At 37.2% G+C, this 22857-nt stretch overlaps 2 protein-coding genes across 2 annotated transcripts in view; one reads left to right on the forward strand and one right to left on the reverse strand.

Annotated features, from left to right (window-relative positions):
* Positions 1–8595, reverse strand: part of LOC143900779 (uncharacterized) — a 103943-nt gene extending 95348 nt beyond the window's left edge. The window contains exon 1 of the transcript XR_013257867.1: positions 7994–8595. The gene's annotated coding sequence lies outside the window, so the exon portion shown is untranslated. The remainder of the gene's footprint in view (positions 1–7993) is intronic.
* The window catches only part of Mesr6 (misexpression suppressor of ras 6), a 637129-nt gene that overhangs the window by 102396 nt on the left and 511876 nt on the right, over positions 1–22857 (forward strand). The gene's annotated exons all lie outside the window — the stretch shown is intronic.

A 22857-nucleotide genomic window follows, 5' to 3' on the forward strand; every position in this document is an offset into this window, starting at 1 on the left:
ATGCAGGATATGTCCAAAAGAAGCGTGTATATAACGGAAGTAACGTGTTTAATAAATAATGTAAGCGGATGTCGTTGATTGACAGAGAATTGTCAAAGTCGCCGCACTCGAGCTTGTCGTTCAAAGATTCAGCGATCTTTATCAGAACCCTTATTTTTTAGATCTGCTACACGTTATGCAAAACCAGGGTGGCATTACCGATATCATTTTACAGGAAATGACTTGGCTCATTATTTTAATGACTGTACGTGGGCTACCACTCTCTCATGTACATAAATGAACGGGGGTTACTAATTTTGTTTTTCTTCCATTATCAAGTTGTGCGGTTACGAAATCGGGAAAGAAACAGTTTGATATCATTATTGAAAATTGCGATAAAAGGATTATATTTTGTTGCATCTCACTAAACATTAACTTATTTAATCTAATCATTAGAAATCGAAAATTTCATAGATACTGTGGATTTCTAAAAACAAAAATAACTGATTTTTACGTTTAAATATATATTGGCCATTATTTACACTTGCCAAATATCACGTCTATAAAATTTTAAGTAAGTTGCTTTAAAAAAGAAAATTTATTTAGAGAACCGTCATTTCCACTGTGCGTCCATCTCGCTTATTTGCCACTATTTTTCTTGTCGTAACTGGTCTGAAACTTGTGATCTCTGGAGTGATGTTTCCTCGATTATGGGTAGCAAACGGAGATAAATTGTTCGTAATTGAAACTTTGAATCGAAGCAATCGTGATAATCACCTGTACATTCAGTATCTCTGATGGTGTCTCGGATTATCTCGTGCAAAATCGACTGAATCGGTTGTTTTGCTCGCAATTTTTTTTTAAATTTATGTCGATAGAAATTGATTGATTGCTTTTGGCGTTCTCGATCTCGTATGACTTATTTATTTGCTGCAAGTAATGTCGTGTAGTAATAAGCATTGCAGTATGAATGATGATCACTATTCTGTTTACAGACTATGTAACATTATTGCATTACGGTATAGTTTTACAAAACCTGCTTTTGACCAGATAATCGCTACGTGTTAACTTAATGATTGTATACAATGTATGTAGAAATTTCCATTCAAATTCTCACAAATGGAGTTGAGACTAAATTTAGAATGCATCCACATTATTCATGAATTTTAATTTAGTATATGTATATATTAGTTTCTTATAATTGAATAATTTAAAAGTAATAAATGCATAATTGTAAAGAACTTGATTCGACCAAGTATCAAGTACATAAAAAAACCATTTCGAACATATCGAAATTATTTGTTAATACTTTGAAACACAATATAATAAAAAATTTGACAAAATGAAAAATATTCAAAATTTTTATGAGAAATTGTATGAAAAATGACGATAATTGACGAATAGCAATTTTCGTTGAAATGTAAAGAAATAACCGGAAATTCTATTAATTGCAACTGTCATTGTTTAATTTTTCTACCTATATATATAAGGTGTGATCGTGATTTACATAGTTTGCTACTTCACTACCATAGCAATCTGGTCGATAGGAGTTCCGCACCGTTGTTTCCGGTAATTACAAATTGTAAATAGTTGTCTTGTTACGTGTGTACATCGCGTATATGTACGGCTATTTACGTTATATAAGTTTTATTCCATTCTCTCAGCTTTTATCTCACGGTTATAATAAATAGCTTCCTTCTTCCTCGTATGCAGAGATATTTTAACGCAGTTGCCCAAGGCTGTAAATATTTAATTTTTTATGATTATTATTTGCCATTTTTGCGCAAGTCTTAATCGAGGCAACCTAGGACCTGCGCGTTTACAGCCTGATGGCCTTGGCGAAGTTCACTCGCAGCCGTTTTTTATGTTTATCGTTTATCGACATAATTATAACGTTATGGCGCTACTATTTAATCGTATGCAAAGTTTTGATTCGGTATATAAAAACTGATAACGTATAATCTAAAATCTAATTTGTTAATTAAGCTTGATTATTATGATAATTAGCGATTATAAAAATATTTTTCTGTAAAACTGTTTTCATGTCTTGCTGGCGTTTGCTTATCTATGAATTTATATTATACGTATACATTCAATTGCTATTTAGTTAATTATTATTCGCTATAGGGGAGAGTTGGGGAAATACGGACACCGGGGTAAGACCGGACACTGCCATTTTGGTATTTTTCTGTCATCTGTACCCTTCCGCATGTCGTCTGGATTATTGTACAAACATTTCGATATCAGCGCTGTTCGCGAAAGTAAGATGTTCTCTGATAATGTTAATCAATTCAGAATACAAAAATTACGCGAAAATACAGTCTTATTTATTTGTATCATTATAAATATATATATTCACGCGCGATTTATATCTGCGACACACCGATATAAACTCTTAAAGTAACGTAGAGATTTTACGTAGAGATTTCGTAAATGAAATATGCACAGTGTTATAGTTAACATTGTCCATTCTCTGAATCTTAATTAGAATTGCGCAAATCTGAACCTAATTATCCTTGTTAGCGGGTATGCATTATTGTCATCTTTTTACTCATCTGATATACTCTGTGTCTTGTATAGCCTGGTCCGTTATGGTAACCCAGTCGCCTTCTTCGTAAAGATTGTTAAGACCGAGACAAGTCGCGTTCGCGTTTATCTCTTGTAACATACGCGAAAGAATGCTTTCCTCGGAATTTGAATTGATAATAGCTAAATGACTTAATCACGTGTGAAATATACAGATGAGAAATCCTCTCTGCTTATTTTTCTAATTTCTCTGATACAAGCGGACTTTGAGCTAATTATACAAATACATGTAATATTATCCATTCAATGACGATCGCTCAATATACATGGTATATCATGAATTATTTTCTTTATCTCCGTCTTGGATACAAGTCTGACGAGCCTTGTTCTAGGTAAGTTTGCGAGGGTAAACCCTGTGCGTGCTCGTACCTCGTACCATCAGATGACAAAAGAGAATCTTTTCTCTTATCACCTCTTATCTAATATATATATTCTATATATAATCGCTTCAAGAGCATCCGACTCTCGGTGGAGCTGGTCAAGCACAGTCGAGCAGTGCCGACTGCCGAGCAGCGCCGACGGGGAGCGCTGCTAACAGACATTACGTCACGGATACTCCGCTTCGGCTCGCGCCTGCTACGCGGCGCATCGCCAGTATCCTTTTCGCGTAATTAAAATTCAACATCGATTCCTATAACTAGAGCCGCTCAGCAGGCCTTAGCGCTAGCGCCTTAGCTAGAAGATAAATAGGATTCGTTGCTGTTCTGTAGCTTATCCATCGACAAGAGGTTCGCTCTGGCCATTTTAAAGCTGTACAGCTCTTGTCGATGAATAAGCTAGTAGACTGTTGTAGCTATTCAAATTTAGTATAGCGCCGGCCCGATTTTACTGCCGTTTCGCATTCGCGCGTATGCGCGCGTTGTCGCACTTTACCTCGCGACAGCGTGCGGCTCGTGCAAACGTTAACGCGCGGCCGCAATCGCGCGGCAGAAACGCCTCGTGTGAACAGGCTCCTTGATCTCAGTATTAGCTCCTTGCCGTTAAGGGTCGGCAGGAGACCCAGGCAAACTCAGGTACACTCTGGTACACTTTATGCACTAAGTGCACGTTAAAAAAAAACTGTTACTTTAACTCCTATTTTATTTATTATAAATTTTTAAGAGCCAAAAAATGCAAAATCGGGTTCTTTATCTTTATGAATTACGGATTCGTAATATCCATATTTCTTATAAAATAAGTTACATAGATTCGTGAATTTTTGCTTCCTCATATTTTATATACTCTTTATATAATAATGCAGGGAGATAAAGAGCCCGATTTTGCATTTTGGCTCTTAAAAATTTATAATAAATAAAATACGGACTCGCAACAAATCGCAGCTAAGCCAACCCGACAGAGGTCTCCACCGTGTCTCCTGCCGATCCTTAATATATATAGGTGAACCTGTATGTAAACACTCACGTAAACGTAGTAAACAGTCAAATAAGTAACAGTATTATATAGAATAAGATAATTATAGGATAATTACATAAAATAATTACCTTGAATTAATCGTCGCGTCGCGTAAAAAGTCATGGTCGGTCTCGCTCCGCGCGTATTACCGTGTCTCTCGAGATAGGCTAACTGATGAACTGATTGTGACAGCGCGCTGAACGCACTATCTGCACTCGCGCAGTACACACACGTATACATATGTGCATATCGAAACTGGCGATACTAGCACCGCCCTGGTGTCGAAAAAGTGAAAAGGACGCGACTCCAGCCAATGAAATGATGGCATGGCACATGAGAGCGTTAGTAGAAGTATCCTAAAATTAAATTTTCACATTTGGAGTTTGAAGTCGCAATATCTCCGCTCGTAGGACACGTAGCGGAAAAATACCCCCCCCAAGTCGACCCCAAGCTATCGATCAAGCCTACTTAGAACTTGATCCGTTCACTCGTTATCGAGATCTCAACATCTCGAGTACTCGCAACTCGTCGCGTCGCGTAAAAGAGTCACGGTCGGTCTCGCTCCGCGTATACTTGGCGCGAGACACTGTGTCTCTTGATTATGTTTTACTTTTAAATGTATTATTAATACATCACTGTGTGTCCTTTATATGAGATATTATTTTATCACATTTATAAAACATTTTCCTTTATATTCTGTAAGTTTGAGTAATATTTCCGTATAATTTGTCAGATAGTATGTGGTCTTTATCGAGAAACATTCCATGTTTATTTAAGTGTGTTCTTAATGTTTTTTTCATATGATTACTATGAGATATTCGAATTTCTTTTTCACATTCCCTACACTTTATCAGCAAATGTTCTAATCGATCAAAATAATTCATTATCTCGGATTGGTTTATCTAGCCTGTACACGTAACACTATTGCTGAAGGGTACGGATGACAGAAAAATACCAAAATAGCAGTGTCCGGTTTTACCTCGGTGTCTGTATTTTTTCCACTTTCCCCTACTTACTTCTTGTAGTTTTATAATATATTTGCTTTTATCTTAATCAATTTAACTGAACTTTTTATGACGGTAAATTAATTATTTCGACACTCAAGTGACTGTTAATTCATTAAATTCGTTTTGGCGAAGGATCTATCTGCAAGATGAAATTAAATAATATTTTTCTAATTAATTTATTAATACTTGACCACTTAAGGGGATCCTAAAGCCGTCTGTAATACCGGATATTTTTCTTAGCACTAATCTTTTAATTGGCTTTATAGAAATGCAAAATTCTTGTCTAGAATTAAAGTACGCATCAAAATCTAGGTCATGGTGGTCGAATTTGTATCGAAAACGAGAAAAAATTAATATTTTTGTTAATTTTTGGTATACGTGACGACAATATTTGCTTTGTACAAAAATTTCACAATAAATATCCACAAAATAAACCGGCATGATCTAGGGACAACATTTAAGAACAATATCGTGCAATTAAATCTAAGATTGAAAAAGCCTAGAAAAAAAGATTAGTTTAAATAAACTTTTATATGTGCAAAAGCACATTCAGGTTGACATTGCGTGTAGCGAGAGATGGCGCAGCAATCGAAACAAGGACAAATGCCTCTCGTTAGACAAGGACAGATATAGATATATGACATAGAAAACAGGATTAGAAATGTTGACATTACCGACGTCGAGGAAGTTCAGCCTTCACTTTAGGATCCCCTTAATAAGTAGTTTGACACAATCAGTTAGAAGATATTAGTGATACAATCGATGTGTGAATGCTTATAATAATTATTATAACTGTCTTTCTTCTTGGAAGGCCACCATGAATACCTGTCTTATTTGAAATCATTGTGGTTAATGAAGCAATGTTCAAATGATGATTATAAATGAATTTTCTTCGCATCACGTTTTTAAGCTTTTATGAAAGCTTTGGCAAGAATCAATATTGTGCTACGAAAAGTGCTGAGTCTTTCTCTGAATTATTTCACAATATATGTCTATCATCATATTATCGCTATATATTTATGAATACTTTGATATACGCTTAACTACATTCTCGCTATTACCCGCTAGTTATTTGATTAAAAGGAAATGATTAATATTAGTAGATAGATGATTATCCCCCGTGTATTGTCACTATCAATAAATCAGATTTATAATACTCTCTTAATAACCTGCGCCTAATAACTTTACCGTACATGAGCGTTATCGCGCAATCTCGAGTGCAATAAAAATAAGCTGTATTTTATAATAAATATCTGCAAGGTATACACGAATATTGAAATTTAGTATCGTAATTAAATTTTTTTTCATTAATTGATCTGGAAATCGATTTTCTTATCCTCAGAAAATCTTTGTCTTTTTGTTTGTAAATTTTACGCAGTATATAAAACGTAAATTCACATGATTCGCTTTCTTTTCAAATTGCTATATAGTTATTTTTGTCAATTTCTCCATCGATTTCATAGTACGAAGAAGTGATGTATTTCGTGCGGCGCGACAGACGCGACGTCACTCTAGAAAACTTAGTGCGGTGCGGCCGAAGAAAATACTTTTTTTTTTTTTTTAAGACAATCGGAGCGCGCCAGCAATTTGTTTTACACGCGTCGACGCGATCATTGCAGGCGCACGTTCGGCGATCGAGTTACTTAATAAGCGCCGCCAAGCCGCTCGATCGTGAGGTTTTACGAGCTTACGCAAATGGAACGCGCGAAGGAAACGCGTTTTCTCGACTCCCACGCTCTCTTGTCGGATTACTTGTGCGTACACCGTGCTGCACGGAGCAAAAGGAGAATGAGAAAAATATGGAGAAAGATAGGGCGCGGGCGGGAGGACGGGAGAGCGGGGGGGGAGCACAGCGAGGTAAGTGTATACACTCGAGAGCAACCTGTACACTTAACGATAAGCGCAGGCCTTTAAGTACCGTTCAATGTGAAAAGTGGCCGCACGTTACTGACGAGACGATTCGTCGTGCACCAACGACCTCCAGGTATGATAATATCGCGAAATCTTTCCGGGAGTGCGCGCGTATTGCGCTCGTGCGCGCATTCGCGGACGGCTAGGGTGCTATTTGCGCAGGCTGCTTCGAGGGCGTGTAAGATAACCATTTCGAAGTCGAAGCCGGCCTTCGAGTGGCCGAGCATTAAACATAGGCGCGACACGATCCGGCAGCGGGACAGCCGGTCGATAGATTATCGTAAATCCTCGCAAATTGCACGTTCCCTGCAATTTCGCTACTGCTTTGTCGCGTCACTGTCGTTGACCGAAATTAATATCTGGCTCGACGACGTAATCCTATATATATAAATAACCGATACAATAAGGTGCAGGAAGCTGATGATATATATTACGCAGGTGCGCTCTGAATTTCGTGGAAAACGTGCTCGACATATGAATATATATGTAAATACGCGGTTTAAATAATTTTATTCCATAAGCCTTTTATAGAATAAAATATCTCTGTAAGAATGTTCTTTTTTGGATTAAAAAAAGAATTACGCGCGGGGTTATACAATATACCCTTTTTTTTAATCTTTTAAGACATACGCTTATAAGAGATTAAACGCATCTTATTTATATATTTATTCACATAAAGCGAATCACGACAATTAAGTTACCTATAAATGTATCTATATATTTTGATATCTCTCGCTCCTCGTTCGCGTGATATTTTCTGCCTAAAAATTACTTGTGCAGGCTATAACATCCGCCCGAAATGTCTGGCAGATTCGCTCGCGGCGCTCACAGTATATTGTTATAAATTACATTCTGTCACAATTTTATTAACCACTAAATCATGCCCGGTTTCGCATGCTCGCGCATGATATCTACTTTCTCGTTGTATGTAATGAAAGTTTTATCGTGTCGACGCGACGGAGAGGTCCCTCCGACGTGAGTACGAGCCGGCGCGCGGCCTTTTTCATCGAACGACCGAACGAATAAACGAGGCATCCGCGATTCGGGGAACGTCGATTGAAACCTGCTTCGATCGGGCTTATGAGCCATAATAGCGACACGGTAGTCATTCTCCTTACCTTAAATCACGTCCGCGTGCACGCGCGCCTCACCGCGGCCCGTCGTCGTTCGCAACAAGCAGCTCCTTAGCCGAGTATAATGGCGCAATAAATTACGCCACTTTGTGAATGTAGTTAAAACCGCTATTATACCGGCCGGGGCCATAACTAGCCGCAGGAGATAAAAATGCGTGCGCATCATTGACCTGGACGTCGGGAAGGAAAAACGTCGATACCCCCGATGCGAGACGCTGATATACCGTGCTCGCAGTTACGTAGGACGGCGCGGATAAGACGAATGTGTCTTATCCCGTGATAAATTCATCGGCCGCGTAGGCGGAAAAACAGCGCGAATGATGTTTCGCGTTTATGAATAATAATGGCCACAGCAAATGTTGTTATTAGCGGTAATATATTATGTTAGTTTCAGCGGACAGCGAAGATCATATCGGCGGATATGATCTTTGTTAAGTATCGAAGAGCGTAGTTTTGTATATGCATACATTAAACCGTTCGACGCGACTGTTTATATAATTTTCTTGCTTGACGTCATCTGTATACAACATCAATTTCTCTTTTGTCGTGCATTCCATTCTTAGTAACGATTTATCTGCATGCCAAATTTTTTATGCGTCTTGTTCGCAAATTTAATTTTTGTATCCTAATATGGACAAAGAAGATAGTGTACATTTTAGAAATAATTATTGAATAAAATAATTTAATTTATTATTTATTTATTTTTAGACACCAAGAGAAGAAAAGTTGATTGCTTGCCTATTAAATACTTATTAGTGTAATATTGATATTTTCTCACTCCCTCTCCCTTTATATAGAATATTATTAAAATTCGAATTATACACACACTTCTCTACAGCCAACATGATTAGTCCTGTTCTCTGCTTTTAGCACGATCAATGTAAACAGCGGGAGTTTATCCGCCGAATATGAATGGACCGACCTAACGTAGCATTTTACACATAGAATTTCGAGATCATGGGCTCGCTAACAATTCATTGGTAATTCACGCATCGTTGAATCTCTTTTTTCTCCGTTTCTTCCGTTCGACTATTTTAGCGTTGTCTTTCTCCTATGGTGTGGGTGCGCCAGGTAATACGATAAACAGATTGAGTCAAGCTTAAAGGAAGCCTGCTGCCGAGATAAGCATCGATGTATCAGCGAAGATGACTTCATTCGCGCCGCCTAGTCTTGACTTTCCTCGGGCTGCTGCCGTTAAGCAGGCGTGAGAATGATAATGATAATGAGCACACAAGGCAATGACGTGCGCGGAGATCGCGATCGTATATGATGTCGCATACATCTCGGTGCTATTATTTCATGAATATCGTTGCGCAGTGGCATAACGTGTTAAGGCATCATGTTATTCTTTACATTCCCCTCTTTTTTTATACACAATACGGACAGGAAGAAAAACAAAACATTAGAATGACTCTAAGATTTCTTCTCAGTCTTATCGAGAAAAATTGTTCACGGTGTAGAATATGTTTATGAATAATAATAACTTTTGATATTGTGTGAACATTCTTTATAAAAAATTCTATTTGGATTCTATTTGGATTTTTTATGTTATTAAATTGCAGAAAATGATAAAAGATAATAAAGATACGTTTCTTTTCCTATTATTATTTTTGTTTTTATCAAGCCTTAGATGCTGACATGACACTTTTTGTTGTCAGCGTTTCTCAGTCATGTAAAAGTCAGTGATAAAAATGTGATAAGAAAAAGCCTGTAACGGTAATAAAAAGAGTAAAGTCGACGCGCGCGATGATACAACGCGTCTGATTCAGCGCGCGTTGTTATTCTCGGTTTAGCTTCGCGTGTCTCGTTACGCATCGCGGATGCACATGACGGGTCACGTGCATTGTTCTGTCTCGTGATTATTAATTTCTGCCTTTGTTCGATAAAAGACAATAAGACATAAGCCAGTGAGAAGATTATGGCGCCTGTGTAACATGTTGTTTCGAAGTTCGCGCGCGTGCTGCAACCTGCAACCTTCTATCTTGTGCCTGATGATATTTCGAGGCGCTTTTTTTTACCTTACCCGTCGCCGTCGCAGCATTGTGGATATTTCTGCTTTAATCCTCCTTCCAGTTATCCGCGCCGTGGTAAGCGCGAAGGTAACGATAATAATAAGCTGCAATGGCCGGGATGATGACGACGATGATTATGAAGTACGCCGGTTGAATCGCGCGCGCTCTATTGCTGCGCTATTATTGCGCACCTAAACTTGACGCGCCTCGTTACGCGCGATAATGATTAAAAGTAAAATTATACGTTCTGTCTCGAAATCTTGCGCCGATCATTGCGCTTGAAATGTAACATGATAGTATTGTCGATTGGAGTACAACGTTACAGACTTATTAAATCGTGTATTTAATCAGAGATACTGTGCACGAAAGTTTGCGAATTCACAAGAAAGATGTCCTAATTTTATCTCATGAGTAATGTTGGAAATACGTTATTCATGTTTTCATCGATCGATAGATTTGCAGGATGACAATGGGAGATAAAGGGAATATTTTTGTTAAGGTAGAAGCAAATGTGCTTGCCTAAAATAATGTAAATGACTTCTCTTGATTGTATTAAGATTATAAATTGTAAATTTTGCGAATAGTATGTGTGTGGCGCGCTTGCGTGACACGTCGTACTTCATGCGAGGATAAGATTAATCAAAATAGGAAAAAAAAAAAAATACGTTATACATCAGTATTACTTTTAGTTCGTACATTAATAACGGTTTAACTTTATGCACATATATTAGATGTGTCCAAGAATAATTTCGATGTAAACGCATCGTTAAACATGTAAAAAAAAAAAAGAGAGAATGAGCGAATGGCTAATTTTCTCTTGCATTGACCTATTGATCACTCTTGCACATCCATCTATTGTCTGGGTGCATGTGCAACACGCTATTATTATCGCGTGAAACGATCTCGAAAGCGTCTCTCGTTGTCATCCAGTGCACGTACCGTAGACGATATGGTTGCAACGCAATGCATCGCGTTGGGACGTGTGCGACAACGAGATGCATTAGCGTGATTACAATTACCCCGAGCTGCCTAAGTATGATACGCAATAATACGCATGCACGAATACGCGGCCAGGTGAACGACTGGCACGATAAACGCGGGCATCATTAATGTTACGCGCTGGGAATTAGTTTGTGTCTGACTTGTTAGAATTATTGTTCAAATCGCATTATCACCGTGTTATGGAAATGCCAATGATTCAATTATTAACGATATCTATTTGTATCTTATTTCGATAATATTACGACAAGTCTTAAAAATATAAAGTTGATACATTGTTAAATTCGTATAGTCACAGTCATTTTTAATTATTCCTATATAGGTCTGCTTCTATTCAATACGTCGTTAATTTAACTAAACCCAATGGAATTAAAATAATACTGTTTTGTATTAAAATAATAAATTTCAACACATGTGGTAGTTAAAAATAACAAAATGTTATTTAACTCAAGGTATTGATTTAAAAATTTTATCCTTTAATATTTAACATAATTCTGCTAGCAACAGAAAGAAAGCAAGAGTTGCGATATTTTGTTAAATTGATTTGCCTGGGTAGAAAGCAGAATCGTTGAGAATTCGTTCACGTATTGCTTACGCAACGTACATTTTATGCTTAACGGATAACGGATTAAGAGTGACACTAAAATAATGCATAGTGATGACGATAACAATATGGTTACTTTGCTCGTGTTACAAAGAAGCAAGTTGCAGTAATGCGTCTGGCATTCTCATAACGTATGTAAAAGTATGTAAATGATTCAAGTGACAGCTGTGTCACGTTCTTATACATATAGTGATTGCTCCGTGCCTCGCGGGGTTACCGCCCGCTATAAAATTGCTTAATCGCTCGATCGTTGCCTGCATTTTTGTTACCGCAGTGTAATTTACATTGTCCGGTATATTATTCTTTTGCAGGTGGAAAATCTATCTTGCTCTTACTCTTTCTCTTCTTTTTCTCTCATAATCACACTCGTGCATTAACATTGCGCTCGACGTGCGTGCGTTGGTGATGTAAGCCACCATTTTCTTACGTGTGAAAATTACATGGAAGATACGCGAAAATTTGCAGATATTAATCTTTATTGTAATACCGTGAAAGTCTGTAATGCGCGTTTATATAATACCATATAACTGGCTTGTAATTAATCAATTATTTTTAAAATCACGAAACATTTAAATTACCTCTGCATGTTTTTCCGACAATAATTTATCATTAATAACACATTTTAACATATTTTAACACGATAGAGAAAGAAAGAAAGAAAGAAGAGAGGGGAGAGAAGAAACTCATTTATTTAATATGTGAAAATTTGATTTGAATTATATATTGCACTGTTCTTTATATATTTAAGTTTACATAAGATATTTTTGTAGCCTTTCATTACTTTTATTTATCGATGGAAATGATTTTATTGCTTGTGCGCGCTCAAATATGCAATTACACATGTACTTTATATGTATGTTTTTATATTAAATAAGGACTACGTGTATAACGAACAAACATACTATCGTACCATTGTTACCGTTGTAAGTAGTAATCAGTTCCGCAGGTAACATAATTTCTCGCAATTATCGCAACAATAGTCAATTCTGTTTTCCGTCTAACTGTTGTATGGTTCGTTTCCCCTAGTTCGTAGCAAACTTGGTGCAATTAAGCTTGTTGTCTTATCGGAACATTTCCATAATTTCTTTCCCATTGGGTGTTTCCGCGAAAAAGAAACGATATTTCTCGGATCTCGAAACAGAGTATATACAGTTATGTAACATCATTAAAATATCATTATTAAAAACGGTTTTCTCTTATCAGGCAAATGAGAAAATTCCACTGATTGTTCAAATAATGAAGTAAAATATAAAATTTTGCAAAAATATTTCTTACGCGTTATTATAGTTTTTGCAGATTTTAACGTTTAAAATGTTCGTTTTTGCGGATTAAAATGACATTATGCTAGACTAATAATACTGCTGATAATATTCTTATATTCAATATTTTTATTTTCTATATATACAAATGATTATCTGAAACGTTAACGTGTTTATTATTTTTTTTTATTATTTTTTAAGAAAATTTAACGTTGTCACTTCTTATAATTAGAAAAAAAATTGAATGGATTTTCTGTGAAATCTTGAATAATAAATATAAAACCGACGAAAAAAGGAAGCGGGAATTTAGCAGTTTAATACCATATACGATCTGCACTCCGACGTTATCATTTTCCATTAAAGTGAGCCGCATTTGTATCATTGAGAAAAGTTGTGTCTTTTGCTTTCGCTAAACATATCACACTTTTTTGGCTATGAATCATCGAAGTACCACAGCGTTTTTATTCAGCAAAGACGTGACAGTGATATCGAAACTGATGTTCGCATTTTTCGATGTCGTAAGTGTGAGATTGCGCTAGGAAAATTGGTTTTTAAATTACTTTTTGATGTACCCATTTTCTGAAAAGCTTCTACATATATTAAGAATTGTTTTCTTGTTTTATAGAAATGAACGTTGGTACGATATCTCGATGATTCATTCCGGTTGGATTTATGTAGTGCGTAGGGCACTGATCGTATCTCATCCTACAAGCGCATTTTACGCAGTTACTCGCAGTAGTATAATGAGAGCACGCATAGTGTCAACAGTGAGTTATAGACATCGTCATTATATTGTGACAGAAGTAAATTTCTCGCAATTTGTTTTCTCATGACAACTTGGATTTGTCCACAATGATGCGCATCGCGCTAAACACTGGCGCATATTAAGCTTTCGATAGCTTGCAATTAAGAAGCAGTAGGTACCGCCTTGAGAAACGTGATAAGCATTAACGAATTTCATGAAAAACATCTCACGTTTGTGATGCAGGTGCAGATTTTTCCATACTGATTATACAATCGAACATTCATGTGTACAATTGTCTTGTTACAACGATTTACACTTTCAATATAGTGCATTAAAATTATGTTTAAAATTATGAATTTCTTAAAAATTTACGTAAAAATATTTTTATTTACATTTATTTCTAATGTTAATGTCTAAGTAAAATTCGAAAATCATTAGTAACGATATTTGAGGTATATCTATGTCATTCTAAAACCTATCACATAATACAAAGGTACAGGCAATAGGAACAGGAAAGACATAGAAATAACCCAATTTCAATTTATAATAAAACTGAAAAACTGTGATTAGAGAGTCAGGTACAAGCAATAGAGAATAGAAATCCAACGCGTCGGAAATTCTGTTTCTCTATTGCCTATTTCATATTCCATTGCGTTATTACACAGTTTTTGGTAATAGTTGAAATGTGATTATTTCTGTTGCCCGGCTTATTCGTTGTTCCTATTGCCTGCACTTTTGTATTGTGTGATAGGCTTAAAAATCTCAAATAATTTTAAAGTCATGCGACGAGGCACAGGCAAATATCTGTTAAACCGACAATGGCTCTCGTAAGAAAACTGTCTTATACATTTCCTCTGAACTTCCTATTCGCTTGTCTATATATCTTTCGTTTTGCGAGCGTCAGCTTTGTGTTAAATCGCCAGTAACCTATTGTATAAGGACGCACGCGAATTACGAAGAAGAGAGCAAAGTGGCGTGTCGAGGCAGGTCGTTTTTTTTCCGAAATTGTCCCTCCGCGATCGGACGATGGTAACTGCGGGTCCGGTTACCGTTGCATTAATTGACGTGTGCTTGTCAGTTTTACCACGGTGAGCCCTAATTACGCGCTTCCCCTCGGTCACTTTACGCTCGCGAGCTCACCGAGAATGCGCACGCCGAAAGCGCATCGTCCGCGCGGTTTTTTGTTGCGCCTTTATCCTACAAAACAACGGTTTACGCGCTACAAAAATGGCCAACCGCGAGATTTTACCGGGCATTTTACAACGCTATAGTTACATTCAGTTACGACTGGGTTCCACGCCGCGGCGAAATTATACGTGCATTTTCTCTCGGCAAGCGCCAACAGTCGGCATCGGAGACGCTTATTTACGACGTGCACTGCTGTAAAATGAAACTGTTAATGAACTTTAATTATATCTGAATGCCGATTACAATTATTGGGAATTAATAATTTTGGCATACGAATTGTTAAAAGTAGTTTTTTATTTATTTTTCGTCTTGCATGCCATTTTTTATATTTTTAAAACAAATATAAATACCAGAGCTTCATATATTTGACTTTGCAAAAGACTTTATATATTTTCTTTTAATTATATGTATGTATATATATATAGACACTTTTACATTTAATCATATATTAGTCTTAAGAAATCAGTGAACTGTAAGGAATACTAACGAGAGTTTGAATGAAGTTATGTAATATTTAAATAAATATTACGAATAACTTGTTATATGAGAAATTTAATTGTTCCCACCGAGGTTCCCACATTATAATCGTAATTTGGTTTAGAAAACGACTACTTTATCCTCAGAGGTTGAAAGAGACAAGAATTCGAGCTTTCACCGCTTCCCTTTCTTGTTATTCGGCGCTGACTTCGTCGTGCATAGCTTAGTAAGTGGTTCCCTCTATGGCAAAATTACGTACTTGTTTTTGTCCTGTATCCTGCACCCTCGTCCTGGCAGGATGTGGTTCAAGTTTAGTTTCGAGTTTCGAGAAACGCAGTTTACATTCAGCTGAAAAGTATTTATGATGAACGAATATGTGATGTATCTTAATGTACTTAAAAATATGATTGATAAGTTTATAAATATGAATTTACTGCGTTTAAAATTATTAAATTTTATTGATTTAACGATGTACCGTGTGATAGGAATCTTCTTTTCCATCTGTTTGTTATTAAACTTTTTGAATCGGTAATCAATTATAATTTTCTGATGCTATACAGTTGTTGCTAGATTATTTTTTACGAATATATAATACTAAGTCTTTAAGAAAGTTGTTTCAAAAAACTTATAGATAGAAAATAATAAAAATACGCGAATAGTTGTGTTTATAGAGATATTTATGACGATGTGACATAATGTATATATCTGGGAAATGTAATTTATATATAAAATCCAAATAAAATTTGTAATTATTTTTTATTCAGATTTTATTCATGTGCAAAATAATATACATATTTTAACAGTCATGATTGCTTCTAAAGATTCATATATTTTTTTATATTCTAACATTGACAGAAACGTTTTACTGACAAAGAATTTATTCCACGTGAGGGAACGTTAACTTTCCAATTCTATCGTACAAGTTCTTATTAGATACGAGCAATAATTTTCTGGCATACATTGCATATAACAGAATGAGAACGAAACCTTGCCCGGAGATAATGCGCGATTTTCATATAGGATTACAATGCGACGTTTTCCTTGCGTGGCCTCTCGTCCTTTCACCCGCTGTCTCATTCAATCATCGATCGGCCGATGAAACAATCGTCGGTCGGTCAGACGCATCGTGAATCACAAGTACAAAGGTCATTGTGAAAAGTGCAAGCAAGCAGGCGGAGATGGAGATCGCATTAATAGAGATGTGACACGTTGCCGTTGCATTGTGGGGCTCTCTTTTCATGCTACCGCAACATATATCCCGCTTAAGTGAATGCCAAGGCCGAGTCTGTCTCTTTAGCCGAGAGTCTTTAATGCGGCTCGTACGCCAACGGTCGTCTCGTGGCGGACACCTTTATTTAATTACAATACGCGTCTCCGTCTAAGCGTGTCTCCTTCATTTAATTACAATAGCGCGACGCATGTAGCGCATAGCACGTAGACGAAGTAATTGCCGGTTACCGTGAATAGTAGGAGTAGGGTTGTTCTCTTCTCTTTCGCTTTTTTTTTGTTTTAACCCCCAGCAACATTTGGTATCCGTCGGATATCTCACCGTACGCGCGCAAGTCTTTTTCACGCATTTTATTATCGCAGCACGATAGGCTGCACATGTATATACGTGCGCGCGTATCTAAATCCCGCTGGAGGCTCGTCTATTGTGGCTATTACATCGCCGCGTTAATGGCACTTCACAATGTAATTTAATTGTGGCCCCGATCCCGTCCTCCTCCTCCTCCTCTTCCTCTTCTCGTGTTCTGATGAAAAAGCGACAAGTCTTTCATGCCACCGTCATCGAGGCGAGTAACGAACACCTATGAAAAAGATAATCGAGCTATGACGAATCGCGTTTACAAAACCTGGTCAAATGCTGTCTGTGTTCGTTGCGAGTATCCCATAATTTTGAGTAATTCCGATACTCTCCAACGTGACATAAGAATTAGTGCAAAAAACTTTGTGTTTGCAATGCATTTATCATTTATATAATTATCTAATTAGGTATCTTATATTGAAGAATGTGAAACGCTTAATTACAAAATTATCTTTTTTTATAAAGTTTATAGAAACAAGCATAACATAAAGCCGTACAATATATATGTTTCACAGAATTCAAGCTCTTAATGTATGGAATCAGTATTTTATTTATTAAAAGTCACAGCTAGTATTCTCTGTCTCGATAACTTTCAAGTATTTTTTATTCTATTTATTTCTCAAGTTCTTTATTACATTTGTTTCTCGCACCGCTAAATACGAGAGGAAACATGGCAAAGTGTTATTACAAGAAAATAAGAAGATATATGAAACATGCAGGATAACGATTGAATATAAATGATACTCCGTACGAACTAATACGTTCAGATTATTGATATTATTCAATCGAAGATGTTTCTGATCACGCGTCATTAATAAATAATATGTTCAGATTATTGCGATATTATTTAATCGAAGATGTTTGTGATCACGCGTTATTAATAAATATGGTTTGTGACATTAAAATATTTGAATCGAGAATTGCAAGATTGGTCTCCGCCGTAAAAGGTCCGGCCTCAATCTGCAGAAATTACGTCGCGCGTGTGCTAGCTTCGATATAAATTCACATGACACGCGAATAAGATCCATTCTGTGCCTGCAGGGCGCTGAACGGCAGCCCACCACTTAAGCGGATAGCTAAAGTATTAGTCCTGAGGGTGCTTCCGCGACGATCGATCTTTGATACGCCTTGACGTGAGCCGCCAATGAACGACCGAAAAATGTGCATGGCTTTTACGAGAGGGAACGAAGATAGTTCGTTCGTTTTTTTGTGAGGAATTATAGGGATCGCTCGGTTGGTCACCTCCGGCAAATGATTATAAGCGTCACCAGGGACACGATCAACTTTATTATTTCGTAGCTTTATTCGATAGCAATTGCGTGATTTCGTTTCCGTACCTCGGGCAACGTGGACTTTTGCCTCCTTATTCTACATTTTATAAAGAGCACGATAATATTTTGTTTATCGGAACTCTATTTATGCATATTTTCACATCTATATGCATTGCGTCAAAAATTCTATTAGGTTCTGATATTTCGGAAATTATTAAAATAATTTATTGTGAAATTAAAATAAATTTACAGTCGTGAAAAAGTATTCTGTCGTAAATGTCATAAATGTTAGTGCGTTTTATCAATCGAAAATAATAGGTCAAAGAATGAGAAAGTTATAGAGGAAAGAACCAAAAGAGAAATTGATGGAATGACACGCGTTATTTCTTTTTGACGCGTGGTTGATTGACTATGTAAAATTTTGAACGGTTCTAGGTGGATAAAGCTAAGCTAGTTTGTTGCTATTGGATTTAATTCAACTATTTCTGTGTATGTATAAATGCTGTTTTATACCACAACTGATTATATTAAAATATAGGAAATTATTAAAAAAATTTATAAACCATTAAATAAATATTGTATAAATGTGATAATTGTGATCAGTTTAATATTTTCTAACAATTTTTATTTTATATTACAAATTAGATTTTTTTTCTTTAAAACACATTTTCCGTTTTCTTTTACACCACAGCAATTGGGCTTAGTTTGACTAGGCTATCATACAAAATGTGTTTTTTATGAAATTTTACAGTTGACGTGTCACCATAAATTTTGTGTGTACGGGTCACGGGCGGCGATAATTTAACGCTAGGCTCAAGTGAGAAGAGAGAATAAACACAGAGAAAGAGGGAAAGATATAAAGAACGAAAGAGAGACGAAAGTCAGGAGGGGAAGAAGGGCACAGAGAGAGAGAGAGAGAGAGAGAGAGAGAGAGAGAGAGAGAGAGGGGGGGGAATAGATGGGAGAGCAAGAGTGTGGAAGAAAGGCTGGGAGAGCAAACGAGAGGAGAACTGTTTATCTTGCTACCGGCGGTACGTATCAGTCAATATGTGCCCAGCCTCTGAGCACACAGACTGCATACGTGGATACATAGGTTCCAATTTCTTCTCCTCTGCCTCTTCTTCCTCCGGGCGCGGCCGCGGTGGCGGCGGCGGCAGCGACGGCGACGGCGACGGCGACGAAGGAGGATGATGAGGTGGCAGGCGGTGGTTGCCCGTGGACTTGCACATTACGTACCGCATTATGCGCGTACACAGAGAGCCTTATCTGCGCGGGCACGTCCGGGTAATTTAGTCCGGCACTCCTCACGACGTCGCTTCTTCCCTCCTTCTCGTCTTCGGCGCTCTTACATCTTCCCCTTGCCCCCCCCTCTCTCTCTCTCTCGGTAGTGGATTCTTCCTCCCCATCTGCTTCTCGTTCCCCATGAAAAAAGCGTTAAATGTTAATACGTCATTGCGGTCTTATCCGAAGGTAATAAGGACTACGTTGTCAACCGAACTGCATCGAGATATCGTAATTAGAGTGCCGACGATTGATGACCGCATACTGCGACCGCGTGCGTGCGTGCGTGAATGACGTGATCGAACTGTTGCAACGTCGAGTCGTGTCTGACGTATCTTGAGACGTTTTCGGAATAATAGCTCTAGGGCGTGATGTCTGTATGGGATCCACGTACGATACACGTACGAACAAGTTCGCTATCTGAGAGGTTGATCGATGTCTTTCGTGCAGGCTGGTCGCGTAACGTCAAATGCAATCATAATTTATTTCCCCAGAAAATTATAGCGTGATATGATATTTCAAGACACGAGGAAAAGGTTGATCTATACTATTAGTCAGTACTATCTAATTAGGATTACTCTCTGTGTTTTTCGACTTAATAAGTTTAAAGTATTTTTATAGTTATTCTTATTTTTTTATCTATACAAATGTAATATTCTCTTTATGTTTATTTATGTAAAATTCGTCTAAAAATTTCTAATTTTTAGTTTATAATTATTTTTTAAATATTGCATTGTCCAAGGAAAAACTTTCGCCAATATCTTTATTGTTGCTTCTCGTAATTGCGAATTAATTGCCAAAATTGTAATAATCGTGATTGTTAATAATATTATTAACTATATATATTTACGAAGATACAGTATGTTAACTTGCCAATAAAAGAAGTCTTGTACATCTTCATGTGCATTAGAAATTTCGCGCAAAAAGCGTAATTTACAATTATAGTTCGACCAGTACCATGAAAAAGAGGTATCGAAATGTACAAATTATAATTATATTAGATGTCTCGTTTACTCTTTGCAGCTGACTCTGAGATGAATGATAAGTCATTGTGCAATACCACTCGAAAATATTAAGAACTCTTTTCGGAGTCTAAGGAGTTGGCGAACAAACTTTATATTGGAGCCGAGTACTTAGTATTCGTGACTATACAAATGAACGTTATTTATGGAACAAGCTGTTATTTCGAATTTTGTAAGCCATAATTTTGTAATTTTTTTTTTACGATGACTTGAGTAACGGTAATCTCCTTTGTCGCGTGTACGCAATTAGTTAATTAATTTCTTTAATTCGATATCAGCCTGTAGCCGAATGAAAGAACGAATTATTACTCCGGCAGATGCGACACAGTGCTCGCCGCCAGTGTAGTACAGGACTTAATATGTTTGTCGCACGCGAGTAAAAATGATAATGTTGCAATGTCCAATTTGGTTTTGTAATTAAATTGAAAGAAAAGAGAAATTTTATGATCTTAATGACATAATCAATATATGTAGTGATAAACCCAAATTATATTTACAGTGGACTCTGCTTTCTCTCGTAACTAATATTTATTCATGATGCTAGAATGAAACATATGAACATATCAAAATAAGCATTGTAGATACTTACAGTCGATCGATGCAAGAGTTTCGATTATTTTGTTCACACGCGGTCTTTTCGCGCGACATTCCCGAGTTTGCAGGTAAGTTTATCCGCTTAACGACGGGTGTGTCGCGCACTTGAAAGTCTATGCCAGTCTATGGCATCACATCACGCATATGCGTTTTGTCGCACTGTGATGCAAATCAGGTCGCGGTAGGACTACGCGCGGTCTTGATTTAAATCTGAAAAGTGGTCCTTTCGTACCACCGACCGGACTATTGAGGAGAGTTAGCATGTGAAAGGAAGGTATGCCACTGGCAAGGACTCCTCTCGAGAGGTCCTTAAGAACGCCACTTCACCCCAGATTTTTCAATAATCTATTCGGTCAGGAAGCCAACTTCAATTTTTATTTCTCATCGCATTCCCGCGTATGTCTTTAAAGAGTGTCAAAAAAGGACTCCATAGATCTCTCTTCATATTTCATGAAACATTCTAAAAAGAGAAAACAAAAAAATCATGCAATTTTTTTTTTAGTATTTATGCACATAATTTTATTTATATATTAGCTGATATATGTTATATAAATCGAGCCCTTGATAACATTGATTTGTTAGCAATAGTATATATTAAAACTCTATTTGACAATTTTTTTTTGGAATAATACTGATATTTAAATTAATAATTAATAGTTCTAGTTTTTTTTATACTTTTAGCATATGTTGTATTTTATTACGTTTATGTACTTGCGTGTCCGTAATTTTGCATATATAAATAAATCCTAATGCTTGATCTTCTTTATACATAGACGATATTTACACGGAGCGAAACATGGAATAATTATTTTAATCCGAGAGTCGCTACATATCGATATCCGTTCATTTCCGAAGAAATAACTGTGTTTGTGCATTTCTCAATTATATATACCGATTCAGTTTCGCGATGCGCTCGCGTGCTCGTCATATCGATTTATAAAATATCTCGGAAAAATCGGTTTGATGAGAAGATGACTGGGTAGGGACGACACGCACGGATGTCGTGACTTCATTATCTCGATGTTACTGCGAAACGAGAAAATAAAATCATTTCGCGTCATCTTATTTTGTACTAGGGCATTTACGCGCCAGCTGATAGGTGCGGAATGTATATTTGGCAGGCAATTTCTGCCGTAATTCTCCTGCCTTTCCTTCGTTAGTGTAATAACGTACTATAAAACATTTTTATATTATTAGTTACGAGCGCTACGTATTTATTATTGCCGTTGAGCGCAGGATTCAATTGAAGCCGGAGTAGTTATTCCGGCGATGGTTGGATTCGATGAATTGCCATTACGCCGTCGTTGAGCGCGTATGCTGATTATTTGCGATCCAATCTTATTTTTCCGCACTTGCGATATCTGCATCGTCGTTGGATAATAACGCTTGATGCTGGTACATCGCGACGTATCGTCGAGATCTGGAAATCAGATCTTTTAACTCGAGCTTTGAAACGGTGCAACCGCGCGGTAATATGCAAATGACGTCTCGAATCGTTTGCATCTCCGATAGGCGCCTTCTGCGTTTTGCATCCTGCGAGATATATATGAACCTGAGAAAAATATACTCGGCGACGATGCCCGCGCGCTCGCGCGACGCATCGATATTCTCGTCGGCATGCAAATTGGACGGAGGGGTATATGTGGGAATTTTCGGGATCTCACGTGGGATACACAATCTGGGCCTCACTCTGGGTTAAAAGATGGTGACGAGAAACAGTAGGAAAAAAAAATTATTGTGCAGCCGTCCCCCTATCGACGGTCCCTCGGCCCACGGGGTCGCGTTCCGACCGTTTTTCTGCGCCGATGTCAC

This window comes from Temnothorax americanus, unplaced genomic scaffold, assembly GCF_048541705.1.
Source record: "Temnothorax americanus isolate GAGA-0224 unplaced genomic scaffold, ASM4854170v1 Scaffold30, whole genome shotgun sequence".
Taxonomy (NCBI): domain Eukaryota; kingdom Metazoa; phylum Arthropoda; class Insecta; order Hymenoptera; family Formicidae; genus Temnothorax; species Temnothorax americanus.